The sequence below is a fragment of the Pinus tabuliformis genome, chromosome X (assembly GCF_031772625.1).
Source record: "Pinus tabuliformis cultivar Carrire ecotype Pingquan chromosome X, CPIR1, whole genome shotgun sequence".
Taxonomy (NCBI): Eukaryota; Viridiplantae; Streptophyta; class Pinopsida; order Pinales; family Pinaceae; genus Pinus; species Pinus tabuliformis.
The window spans coordinates 162,162,628-162,175,333 of record NC_142308.1 but is presented as its reverse complement, the minus strand read 5'-3'; the positions used below and the strand labels follow the sequence as shown (position 1 = coordinate 162,175,333).

General features: G+C 40.4%; 1 protein-coding gene across 1 annotated transcript in view; it reads left to right on the top strand.

Annotated features, from left to right (window-relative positions):
- LOC149138958 (uncharacterized) overlaps window positions 1–12,706 on the top strand; it is a 213,350-nt gene that overhangs the window by 55,585 nt on the left and 145,059 nt on the right. The gene's annotated exons all lie outside the window — the stretch shown is intronic.

The window sequence follows — 12,706 nt, the reverse complement described above, 5'->3', positions numbered from 1 at the left end:
AGGATGGAGCCTACCATGATACATTGTGATAATTGGAGTTTCATTAAGCTCTTTGAGAACCTAGTGTTTCATGATTGCTCAAAGCATATCAAGATCCAGTATCACCATCTTAGAGATTGTGTGCCGAAGGGGATAGTCAAGTTACCGTACATTCCAACAAGGGAGCAGAAAGCGGACATCTTGACTAAGGCATTGACAAGAAGCAGTTTTGTTCATCACAGAGATAAGTTGGGAGTTGTACAAAATCCCTTCCTTGCTAAGATGGAGTGTTGAAAAGTAGCGAGATTTGTACCCGCAAAACAAATTCAGAAAGCACAATGATAGAGGCGAAAGATCAAGAAAAAGACATAGAAAAGTCAAATCAATACAACTCAAGAACACAAATGAGGGTATTTTTTGCAAGCTGGTTTTTTTATTAGTGGCATCAAATGATATCACAGTCAACAACCCCAAATGGGAGGAGTTTCATTACTAATGGCCAGTTTCCTCCATTAAAATAATAATATTTGACTGTCATCCATAATGTGTTTGGAGGCTAAGTTGACTCACAAGAATAGAAGAAGTAGAAGGAATTTTAACGTCCACAAGGCTAAAGATAGCCTATGGAATAGGCTGCTTCACCATCTAATTTCTGCATTCAACTCTTTTCCTATGCAACGTGACAATGAGAGCTCCCAATTTCTCAATAGTCCCCTTGGTAAATAAATTATCCCAAGAGCTAGCTGTTAGGATGTTTACATAACTGTTTGTGCTGTCTTTGAAGGCCTTGTTACAACACTATCTAGCAGGGCCCTAAGGAAGGGAAAACCTAAGGGACAACTACTAGACTAAGTGACAACAATGGGACAATGAACCACTATGACCCCAGTCAAGGTCCTATGCTCTTTACGGTCTTTCATCGATGGGAGGAGTCCCGCTAGGAAGGGAATCACTTAGAACGAATAAATTAATGATTAGACATGATCTGATTCCACAAAGGCCATTCAAGGAGAGACACAATAATGGTTCAGTGCTTCAAAGAAGCTAAGAGCTCTCAAAAAAAGACCTAGAAGGAGATCAAGACTCAGGGTTTGAAATTATGATGATAATAGGTATTCGTAAGATCAAGACCCCGAGTGATGGGATAAGACCTCTCTAAGAAGCTCAATGTGATGTTTTAAGACTTTCAAGAGGCTCTTCACTTCCTTTGAGAGACCTGTTACCCACCACCAGTGGGTGACCCCATAGGATAAATTTTTCTCCTAGATTTGTCTTTAACTGACAACTAGAAACCCCTTGTTAGCCACCAATGTAGCCGATGTTATGCCAGATGTCTTCGCTCGTTGAGCTAGTCATATGTTCCCTTGCCCATTTGTCAAGATCATATGTTTGAAGGTGGGCCATCCAATCCCAAAGGTATGGTACCTTTCATTATGTAATTGGGTGCTTATGCTTGTTTTTCTTGGGCACATTTGGGTATGGATTACTGGGTGACATAGAAGGAGGAAAGGTTTTGACTATAGTCTTGTTCCCTTATCTTAACTAGGGGGTTAATCCTCAACCCTAGTCTTGTGGGATCTCCCCTACTGGCTTATAGCTTTAGGATGGGCATTTCTTGGGAAACCTTGATTTTGGTACTGTGGTCATGTTTTCCCGTTCCACATTTTTCACTCCGCTCTACACATTACATGTCCTATTTCATCATCTTCCCTCTTTGGGTCCATAAGGCTCTGGTATCCAGTGTTTTAAAAACCGGCCAACTTGAACTGGAAACTGGTCAAACCGATCAGTTCATTAGCCGACCGAGTCAAACCTATAGAAAAACTGGGTTTAACCTACCTCCTCGCCCAAAAATCACATAAGCCAGTGTAACCAGCCGATTTAGGACGAAACTGATCGATTTATGGTCAAGCTGGCTGGTTCCATCCTAAACCAGTTGGTTCACTGCCAAGGCCGCAGAGGACCCACACATCGCAGTTCAGGAAGGTTCCAGGGTGTTTTCGAGGGAAAATAAGGGTTGTTTCCCTCCAAAAACACCTTCTCCAAGCCTTTAAAAGGAGCTGACCCCTCATTTGTCTCACACATCTCATTTGGAGTTTTTGTGAGTTTGATTGGGAGCTTGGAGAGTGTCGAGTTTTTGCTGGAGTAGTCATCTTGGAGTTGGAGTTGAAGCTATTTTGGAGATAGTTTGGAGCTGTCATTGGAGTTGGCATCTTCAAGAAGAGGCTAAGGAAGCTAGTTTGCATTTCTAGGTAAGGATTTTCACTTGAAAAATTCCTCATTTCACTATTGTCCATGTATTTATTTTTTTATATGTTCTATGCTATCAAATTTTGTAGGCTACATGTGCATTTTTGTTCCTAAATTTAACTTTGGTTTTCCATTTTTCTTGGCTGCAATTTTTTTTAAATGGCAGATTTCTTTGCATATTTTAATTATTTCAAGCCAACATGGCTCCAAAAGCCAAGGACAGTGCATGGCTCATTGTGATTTGATTGATGGAAAAATGATATGCAAATTTTGCCATAAATCTATTGGAGGTGGGGGTATTCTCAGATTGAAACAACACTTGGCTGGGATAAGAGGCCAAGTAAAGCCATGTGAAGTACCAAATGAAGTGTTAGGTGCTATTAGAGTAGAATATCTTTCCAAGTTTGAAATGTTGGAGGAGAATAAGGCTACGGAGAAGGCCATCCAAGATGACATTGCAAGGGAGAGGTAACTATTAGAAGCCATGAAAGAGAGTGGGTATGATGATTATGAGATTCAAGACTCCTCTTCTATCCCTTCCTCCAATGACCCCTTTCAATCTTGGCCAACAATCAAAAGGAACAAAGAGAATAAACATCTAGAGTTATTTCTCATCCTCTGCCACCGTTGCCTCTTCTAATCCCACTTCCTTCCATCCAAGTCATCAACCCAGTTTGGATCAACATTGGAAAAACAATGCAAGGAAACTTCTTATCGATACATTGCTAGATGGTGGTATGATGCAGATATCCCATTTAATGCTGCTCGCTCACCTTATTACCAAGCTATGTGGGACTCTATTATAGCTGCAAGAAAGGGCTTCAAAGGCCCTAGTATGCATGACTTGAATGGAGCTCTTCTGCAAAATAGATTTCTTCCATTGATGAGTATTTGGCTGAGTATAGAGATTCATGGCTCAAAACAGGTTGTTCCATCATGTCAGATGGATGGACCGATGGAAAGAACTGCACTATCATTAATTTCCTTGTTTCTTGCCCTCAAGGAGCCATGTTTTTGAGATCAGTCGATGCATCTGATAAGGTGAAGGATGCAACCCTTCTATTTGAGCTTTTGGATAACATTATATAGGAAGTGGGGGAGCAAAATGTTGTGTAGGCCATCACAAATAATGCCTCAAACTATGTTTTTGCTGGAAAGATGCTTGAGTCCAAATATAGGGTCATGTTTTGGACTCCATGTGCTGCACATTGCATAGATCTCATGCTTTAGGACATAGGCAAAGTGGCGTGGGTAAAAAACACTGTAGAGCATGCCAAATGCATTACAAAATACATTTACAACCACTCATGGATATTGAACCTAATGAGGAAAAACACTGGGGGTAAAGAGCTTGTTAGGTCTACAATTACGATATTTGCAACTCACTTCCTCACGTTGCAATGCCTCAATGCTCAACAGAAAAACCTGCAGAAAATGTTTTCTTTTGATGATTGCATTGAATCTTGGTGGGCTCATAGACAAGATGGCAAAGACACCAAAAATAAAGTGTTTGACAATTATACCGAGCCCCTTATTAAGGTGCTAAGGATGGTGGATGGGGAAAAATTGGCCATGGGATACATTTATGAGGCTATGGATCAGGCAATGGAGCAGCAGATACAGGCAACTTACAATGATAGGTTAGCTAAATATGACCGTATATAGGAGATCATTGATAACAGATGGAACAATCAACTCCATTGTCCTATACATGTAGCTGGGTATTTATTGAACCCAAAGTATCATTATAAAGCTCGACTAGGAGATCTGCAGGATGGGGAGGTCAAAGCTGAATTAATTGATTGCTTGGAGTGAATGGTCCCTATCCATGCACACCAGTTGGAAATACATAGACAACTTACTCTTTTTAGTATGGCAGCTAGTACCTTTGGCAAAAACTTGGCAAAGATGAAAAGAGATGTGGATCAACCAGGTAAGCAATTCCAATTTCTAATTTGTTTTTCTTTTCAAGTTAAATTGTTTACAAATTTACAATTCAAATTATCTACAAATACTTGTAATTTGTAAATAAGTAATGAAATGAACTAAGTTACTAATTAATGTCTTTTTCTTTGCAGCACATTGGTGGGAGTCATTTGGCGGCCAATGTCCTCAATTGCAAAAGTTTACAATTAGAGTCCTCAACCAAACTTGCAGTGCTTCAGGTTATGATTGTAATTGGTCTGTTTTTGAGTGCATACACACGAAGAAGAGAAATCGTTTGGAACAAAAACAGTTAAATGATCTTTGTCTTCGTGCAATACAACCTTTGACTAAGGCAGAACCAAATGATGAACAAAACACTTGATCTAGATCCCATTGTGTTGGATGATATTGATCCAACATCAGAATGGGTGGAGGAGACTAAAGATCCTGTGTTTGATGATGATTTTGATATTGACACAGCATTAGCGGGGGATGAAGCAGATTTGGTGGTGACATCAAAACCAGGATTAGTAGCCGCATCAAGGAAAGGCAAACAACCAATGGAAGGCACTAGTCGTGCAGCTCGACCAACTTGTGCTTCCATTAGGTCCACTTCTATTGTTATTGGTGGCAGTGCTACTAAGGTTGCAGATGAGGCTGAGGCATCCTCAGACTCTGAACCAGATGATGTCTATGTAGCTCCTGATGATGACGATGATCATGTGTCTAGTAGTGGTGATGAATTTGATGATTGATCATGTGTAGAGTCTATACTTGTAGTCTTGTAGTAGGCCAATGGCCTCATAGCTTGTAGCATTGTTTTTGGACTTTATAGGCCATTTAGAGCTTCATTGCTTATGTATTTTGTCGATGATATGTATTGCACTCGGTGCCATTTTGATATATTCACCTTTACATGGTATATAAATGAGCAAACTTTGCATATTTTGTCTCTATTGGCTTGGAATCATGGTTTTAAATCTTAAAAATAGTTTTTTTCATTAAAAATTAATTATTTAATGTATTTTTTTTTAAAACCTGTTCATTGAGATCTAACCAGTCCCGGTTTATTAGGTGGACCGGTCCGGTCACTGGTTCCAGTTTTTAAAACTATGTTGGTATCCCCTTCCCCTTGTCCACATGTCTGGGTCAGGCTTGGAACAATGCCCCAAAGGTTGATGCAGCTAAAAAAAAAGATAAAAACATAATATGGCCACACACAAATAGGAAATGTACCACAAAATGCAAAAGATGGCCGGGACAATAAAATTTAGCTCGTGGACAAAGGCCAAACATGAGCTCTACCCGCTATCATTATGGCCATTACCCTAGTTTTTAGGGCCCTATGAGTGCGCCGTGCATCATTAAGGAACCCATAAATGTCCCAACCCTTGGTGGGCAATGAAATGTCCAACCTTAAGGGGGTAGTCACTATTATATTTTACACATCATGCTCTCATCCCCTTGAGCCTCGAGCAGTGAAACAAAGAAAAACCAATACCAGTCAAAAGGAAAATGAAAAAGGGTGAAAAAACAAAGATCGAGGTAACTCATGTACCATGATTGCTCCCTCCTATGTTCATACACCCAAATATGTGGGCATCCCTCATCATTACCACCCTTGAACCCATCTCATTTGGCCTTGAGACCCCTGTGTTCCGATCCACTTCATCATTATTCATATGACACCTACAAATTGAAGGATGTACCTTGGACATGCCCTTCCCTTTAGGGGCTAGGAGCACCTAATAGGATGGTTTATTAACTACTCCTACCAAGGAAGGTAACACCATTACATGCTCGAAGTCCCATATTTGTAAGGGAAGCCCACTATGAAGTCCCCACTTTTGCCCTTGATTAATGAGCTTATTTACTCAATTGCACTTATGATTATTGTATCTAAAGGTGAGGAAACACATTGGATCTTATACAGGATTGACAGATGGTTCTGCTTTGGGCTTGGCCTCCCTATACAGGATATAAGCCCACTAGAGGATCATATTGACACTTGTAGGGGAAGCGTTGAGAGCCATGGGTTTCCATCATGTGACAAAGCGTTATGTCGTGCCATGGGTGGCCACAATACCTTTAGCAACTTGTTCATTGGCCACATTATATGAGAGATGATGCACTTGGACCAACAATGCCCCCAACCGACTCAACATTGTATACATGATTTGGCCGCTAATTTGAGGCCCAAAAGAGGTTTGTCTCACCTTTAAGACATGGGAGGGCAAGCACGATCTTCAGTGCCCTCATTTGGAGTAGTCTATAGGCTTATCTTATGCCAAGAGACCCATGAGACCACTACTTGTGCCCTAGATCCCCTTTGGAGCACCACATGATGTTTTGCTTGGAGATCAAGGGGCCACCCCCTTAGCCATCATTCATGGAGCCCTCTTCTTCATCATGGTGTTGTTTTTCCACGACATTGAAATCTAGGTTAGGGACGTAGCATATTTGACACTACCAGTCCAAATACCACAACAGATGACTTTGCACAACGATATATAAACAATAGTGAATCAACTAGTGCACAATATATACAAATTTTTACAATTTTCAACAACCAAAATTTGTTGTATAAAAAAACTGTAATACAATTGTCTAGGGCTCTTGTACCAGGGATAATAGCCCTCATACCTCCACTGATATAAGAATACATACTAGGGCTTGTTGTCAACAACTATGACAACCAAATTGCCCTGAACAAGATACACTGATTGTCTAGCTGATGTAGTCGACAATTACCATTGCCTTGATCGTACCTTGAACACAACTGCCGATCCTTTTGCTCCCAATATGCAACTCTGCCTTTATCCATGGTCCTGCTCCTTTAGGTCTATGAACATGGCTTACAAATCTGCCCTCGAGTTGATCGTCTGTCCAACAATGCATCTGTTGAGTTGGGTAGCATTGGATGTGCTCTAACCATGAAAATTGGTGAAGAGGCTAAAGCAGATGAGATCTCCAAGACCCAGAAATGGTTTGGACAGATTATACCCGGTTTGGGAGATATTAAAATAATTAATATTTTTAATGGAGTTCTTAAGTCTAAACTTAGGAAAAATAAAATTTTAATGGGGATTAATATAAAATAGGGTTAGAAGGTTCCAAAAGTCATGGATCAAGCCAAATCTAATCTTAGTCCTTGATTAGAGATTTAATCTCTGCTGTTGAAGGACCAACGAGAAAAGTATAAGAAGAGGCTTGAGGGTTAGTTGGAGAAAACCCCAGAGTGATCAGTCATTCATTTTGCTAGAGCGGGGTTGCTAAGCAAAGTTGAATCGGTGATCAATAGCGAGGGGCAGTGAGTACGAGGCAAAGAGGCAGAGACAATACTGAGAGACCAACGCAGAAGCAGAGAGAGCGAGAGCAGTAGCCAGTCCATGCTACGCAGAGCCCAACAGAGACAACGTAGAGGCCAGAGGGACTGTGTCATCCATGCAGAGGCTGTTGGAGTGATGTAGAGGGTCCCAGAAGCTACGCAATGCCTCAGAGGGCTGACGCAGAGGGTCCTGGGTTTGACGCAGAGGCCAAAGGGGCCAACGTTGAGCTTCAGTTGTGCCGGAGAGGGTTTCATGGGACAGGTTTTCTGAATACCTGTTTCTGAATATAGAGGTATTGTTGCCGTGTATTTTTCTCTATCGGGTGAGCTGGTTAGGCACCTAGTTGTACTAAAAAAAACTGCATAATAATATAACCCTCTGAATAGCTGCACCGGTTTTCCCGCATTGGGTTTTTCCGGGGACATTTGTCCAAAAATAACGGTGTCACTTGTGTGCTTGTTTCTTTCAGTTGATGATCTGTAGATGTTGTGACTGTATTGTGTTTATTTCGGTATTCAAATGTTTTAAATAACTTGTTTGAATTTAAACAAGTAGTAGAAATAAACCAACAAAATACAGATTAATTTTCTAACGGATAGACTTAGAAAATTCAACAACATGAACACTTAGGGTCTTCCGTTTAGTTGTTTACAACTCCATTTGTGAACAACTCTCAATTGCCCAATGCTGCTCCTCAGCTCCTTTGGGACTTCTTCACTCTAATGCCTTTCTGCGCTGCTCTAATTAAGACAAACTTTGGGCCGAAGGGTTGCCACCTATCACTGCAAGATGTCCTTCTCCAACAATGAACTTGGATTGATCCAACTGTGCACTTCACTGCCCTTTGTCCTTCAAGGTGTCAACACTAGAGCCTTCAAACTTCACCTTCCTTACAACTGTCAATGTCCTTCTTACCAACTGATTTAGGGCTACTTTGAACACCTACTTGTTGCCCTCCAACAACCTTAAGATGCACAATACAAATTGTCCTCAACTAGGATTGTCAACCACCTAGCAAGCCATCAACTTAGAGAGCACCTACCTCTAATTAAGGGCACCTGCTTCCAACTCTCTGCAACTCGGCCTGCGCACACCTGTCTTGTAAATTTTTGGCTTGGTTATGGCACCAGAATAACCCTTAACCAATCCTCAAAATACTTCGATCTCCCTTCTACAAGGTTTGTCCAACCAATGTCGTTCTTCTAGGTACCTGCCGCCTTATTTGCTGCTGTTCTGATGCTAGTCCAGCTCTTCAAACAACCCTCCGTCCTTCCTGAAGTAGCCCTGTAACCTTTGGCCCTGATCACAAAAGAGATTCACCCAACCATGTGCCCAAAATTGCCCTTATTCCACGCAGCTAGCCTCCTGCTCTCTCCAGACCTGTAATAGGCACAAAACAGACCTAAAACCAGTCCCAAACTCCTTTGTCCTTGTCCTCTTCCCGAGATTCGGCTGTCCTAACTTCAGATTCTCTCACATATGATGTATTTGCACTTGGTTGATGCCTTCTAGCCTCAATGCCACCCTTTATTTATATGATTCTCTTGGGCTTCAACAAATTGTCCTTGAGGGCTTATTTTAACCTAGCCGACTTGACTTTTCTTGTGCAAACCCAACTAACATACAAATAAATTAATATCTCACATTATAGATTTCCTCTCTTGGCGTTCTTTGTGGCCCCTAGCTCCTTTTAGGGTCCTCTACAATCTCCAAGGGTTACATGTCCAAAACTCCTTGTGGTTTCACACCCACAAGCTTGGGTGCAAAGCCCACATGCTTGGGTTCTTAGCCCACAAGTCCATTTGTGGTGCCATTTCCTCCAAAACCCCGAACCCTAGGGCTTGGAGTACCTCCTGTTGTCACCTAAATTGTATAGGGTAGATGCGACAATGTTCAGGATGGGGGCTGTCACTCTGATCCCCACCCTCTCTGTTCTAGTTCTCTCCCTATAGCAGACTATGAGCGATAGTCCCTATGAAATGTGAAGATGCAAGACCCGTTGGCAAATGACAAGTCCTGGAGACACAACTGAATGGCCTAGTAACTTGGTTAATTTAGCAAGTGTAAAGATTAGATTAGCTTATCATGAAAGACTAGTGCCTTAATGGAGTCAAATACTTGCTTTATGTTAATTATATACCAAGTAACCAGATGAACAATTGCTGCTTTAGGATGCTTCACTATCCTATATGGAATGCAACACCTAAAATCTAAGTGAGATGCAGAATCTTGGCTTATTTTAAATTATATGCCTACCTAGGTGAATCCTTCCTCTCAACTGTTTTGAAGCTAGTCTCTAGAGTAGGTTGTGAGAGAGAAACCAAGGGGAAGCAAGCTATGGCTTGATTAACGATCCCTCCCTTTGAGTTCTAACCACTCGATGCCTCCGGCGCTACAGAGACTGTGGCTCTGACGATTGCAAGGTCACCGTGTTAACCACTAAAGAAGGTCTAGGCTTTGCAAGCTAGGTGAGAAAGGTGGTCCTATCTCTCTATCGACCAAGCTTATGCTTGGAAGTAAGTTAATTAATGCAAAACTAGGCCTAAGATGCAAGTGCACAATATGAGTGATTACTTTTAAGGTGAAGTTATTAAATGTTTTAAGTACTTAATGATTTTCCATTTAGAACAATGAAGTACTTTATCAATGAATAATGACAATCTTCACCACAAGAGAAAGTGATCAAAATAAACGGTGCTAGAAAATGTTGCCAAGATTACCAATAGATAATTGCTCATGAAATGACAAATAAATTGACAAGATCAACAATTAGATAAGGATCTTTATGCACAATTAGCAAATTTTCAAAATTGTAACAATGGAATGCCAATATGTCAATTAGATAAATGAGAGAGATGGAATTTCTTATGAACACAATTTGATTTACTTCAAAATTCCTCTTATCACAATTATGATTAAACTTGATTAAGTGCTTTAAGAGTGCCTTTGATTAACAAGATTGTAAATCCACAATATCAATGAAGAGCAATCTATCCACTTATCCAATAAATAATGATAGCAATGAGAAACTAGAACATTAATCCACAATGCTACTCTTTCAGCCATTTAGTCAATCTCATCAAATAATTACCAATTCAATTAGAGCACTTGTGTTTGTTAATGCAATGAGAGATATGCTTATGCAAGAGTGTAAATGGATGCCAATGATGTAGGAGATCCAAAAATGCAATGATACGCAAGATGGGGCAGCCAAGAGACCAATGATTGCAGCAGTAAGACAGACACTCAATTCCACTAGAAAAAACACTTATTCAAGATGTGCAAGATGCAAGGAGCAAATACCAAATGAAATTAGATGACCTTCAACACTTTTGCCACCACTGTAATTTTTATATCAGAGCTTTATAAAGTATATATTAGACCTCAAATTATTATGGCAACCTTCAATAATTTTCAAGATATGCCAAGTAATGCAAACCCAATGAGTACAATTGATAAATCAATGAAGAAATATGACTGTAAATTGATTATTATGCCAATGTTATGTGATTTTATCACTGCTGTAGGTGAATTTAGATGCTTGTAGGAAACATATCAAATCTGGAAATTACCCAACAGTCCACAAAAATTCACTTATATGCACTTAATTTGACTTTAGATTAACTCTTAATGCCTTGGGTGAATTATTTGGTGAATTTTCACTTGTCTTAGATGTGTTTAGGCCCTAAATACACTGCTGTCATAAAATGCTTTAGAATTCAAGATAAGAACAGTGATAAGAGTGAAGGATTAGAGAGCAAACCAAGAAGGCCTAGTGGCCTTGTAGATGACTAGAGAGGCTCCCATTGAACTTGACTACCTGCAATCACCAAATTAGCTCTAGAATCGTTGCGAAACCAAATGTTAGAGATGAAATACTAATGCAAACTAAATCAATGACTAAAAAAATGGCTGAAGGAAGGTTAGAATGAGAGGCTAGGGCTGGAAGAAGGCCAATGATAGGCCAAGAGAGGCTAAAGAAGGATTGAATGAGGGGATGGAAGGCCTTAAAAGGCCACAACCAAGGAAAATAAGCCCCTAAGGGATGACATCAAGTCCTAAAGGGATGACGCAGGGCAAGGGAAGGCCCTGAAAGGGCCAACGGCTAAGGCAAAGGTACTTAAAGACTTGCGACAAGTGGTGAGAGGGGGTCCGAGGGCCGCAAAGGGCAACCCAAGGCTGCGGCCAAGCAAAATGAGGGGGGCCTAGGCCCCTAAAGGGTTACCTATAAGCCTAAAAGGGTAGCGGTCCAAGGGAAAGCCCCTTAAGGGGATGCGGCCTAAGGGAAAAGGCTTGAAAAGGCCACAACCAACCCTTAAGGACTTGCGGCCAAGGGAAATAGGAGGGCAAAGGGCCTAAAAAGGGTTCTAGGGGCCACGACTAGGGCAGAGGAGGAGGACGACTAGGCATAAGGGCCTAAAACATTTTTCAAAACCCCTACAATTGCACAAAAATGCTAGTGATCACTTCAAAATGCTGGATGACTTCCCTTCTTCAGCGGGATGTTAAGTTGCTTGAAGCTGGGGACGCTAGATCTTACCCTCAAGGGCCTAGATCAAGCTTCTTTGCTTGGATGAGTAGCCCATAAAATTTTGCTGCTTCAAACCTTTGAACTATCACCTGCACAAACGAATAAAAAAATTCCAAACCCCAAATATATATACAATATTATAAAACCCCAAATACCCAAGTGCTGCAAAATAACAAGGGTTAGAAAAATAATTTACAAATATTTACAAATTAAATTTACAAGCTCTCATTAGCAAATTAATTCTTTTTAGCTCAAGATCAAATAATAATTTTGAAAAATATTTTTTAAATAAATGAAAATGGATGAATAATTTTCGAAAGATAGATTGGCCAAAACCCTTCTGCAAAATTAATTACCACAACGAAATCTCAGAGCTCAAACAAGGTTGACTCTTCCCCACAGTCTGTGAACTTAGAGCCCAAGGGTTAGTGTACATGTAAATCTCTATAATTTTTTCCAGATAAAATTGTTAGATCATATGGTGAATCAGATCTCCTAAGATAGCATGTACCAATAGAATGTTCTTATCACCGAGAAATGAAATAACAATTTATAAAATTTTTATTCAACACAATATAGGATAATAGATACCACAAATCAATAGAAGAAGAACACCATGAATTGAACCCCAAAGTCTTTCTATTATGATAAAAAATGTTCCCAGCAAAGCAACGACTAAATACGAGCGTTA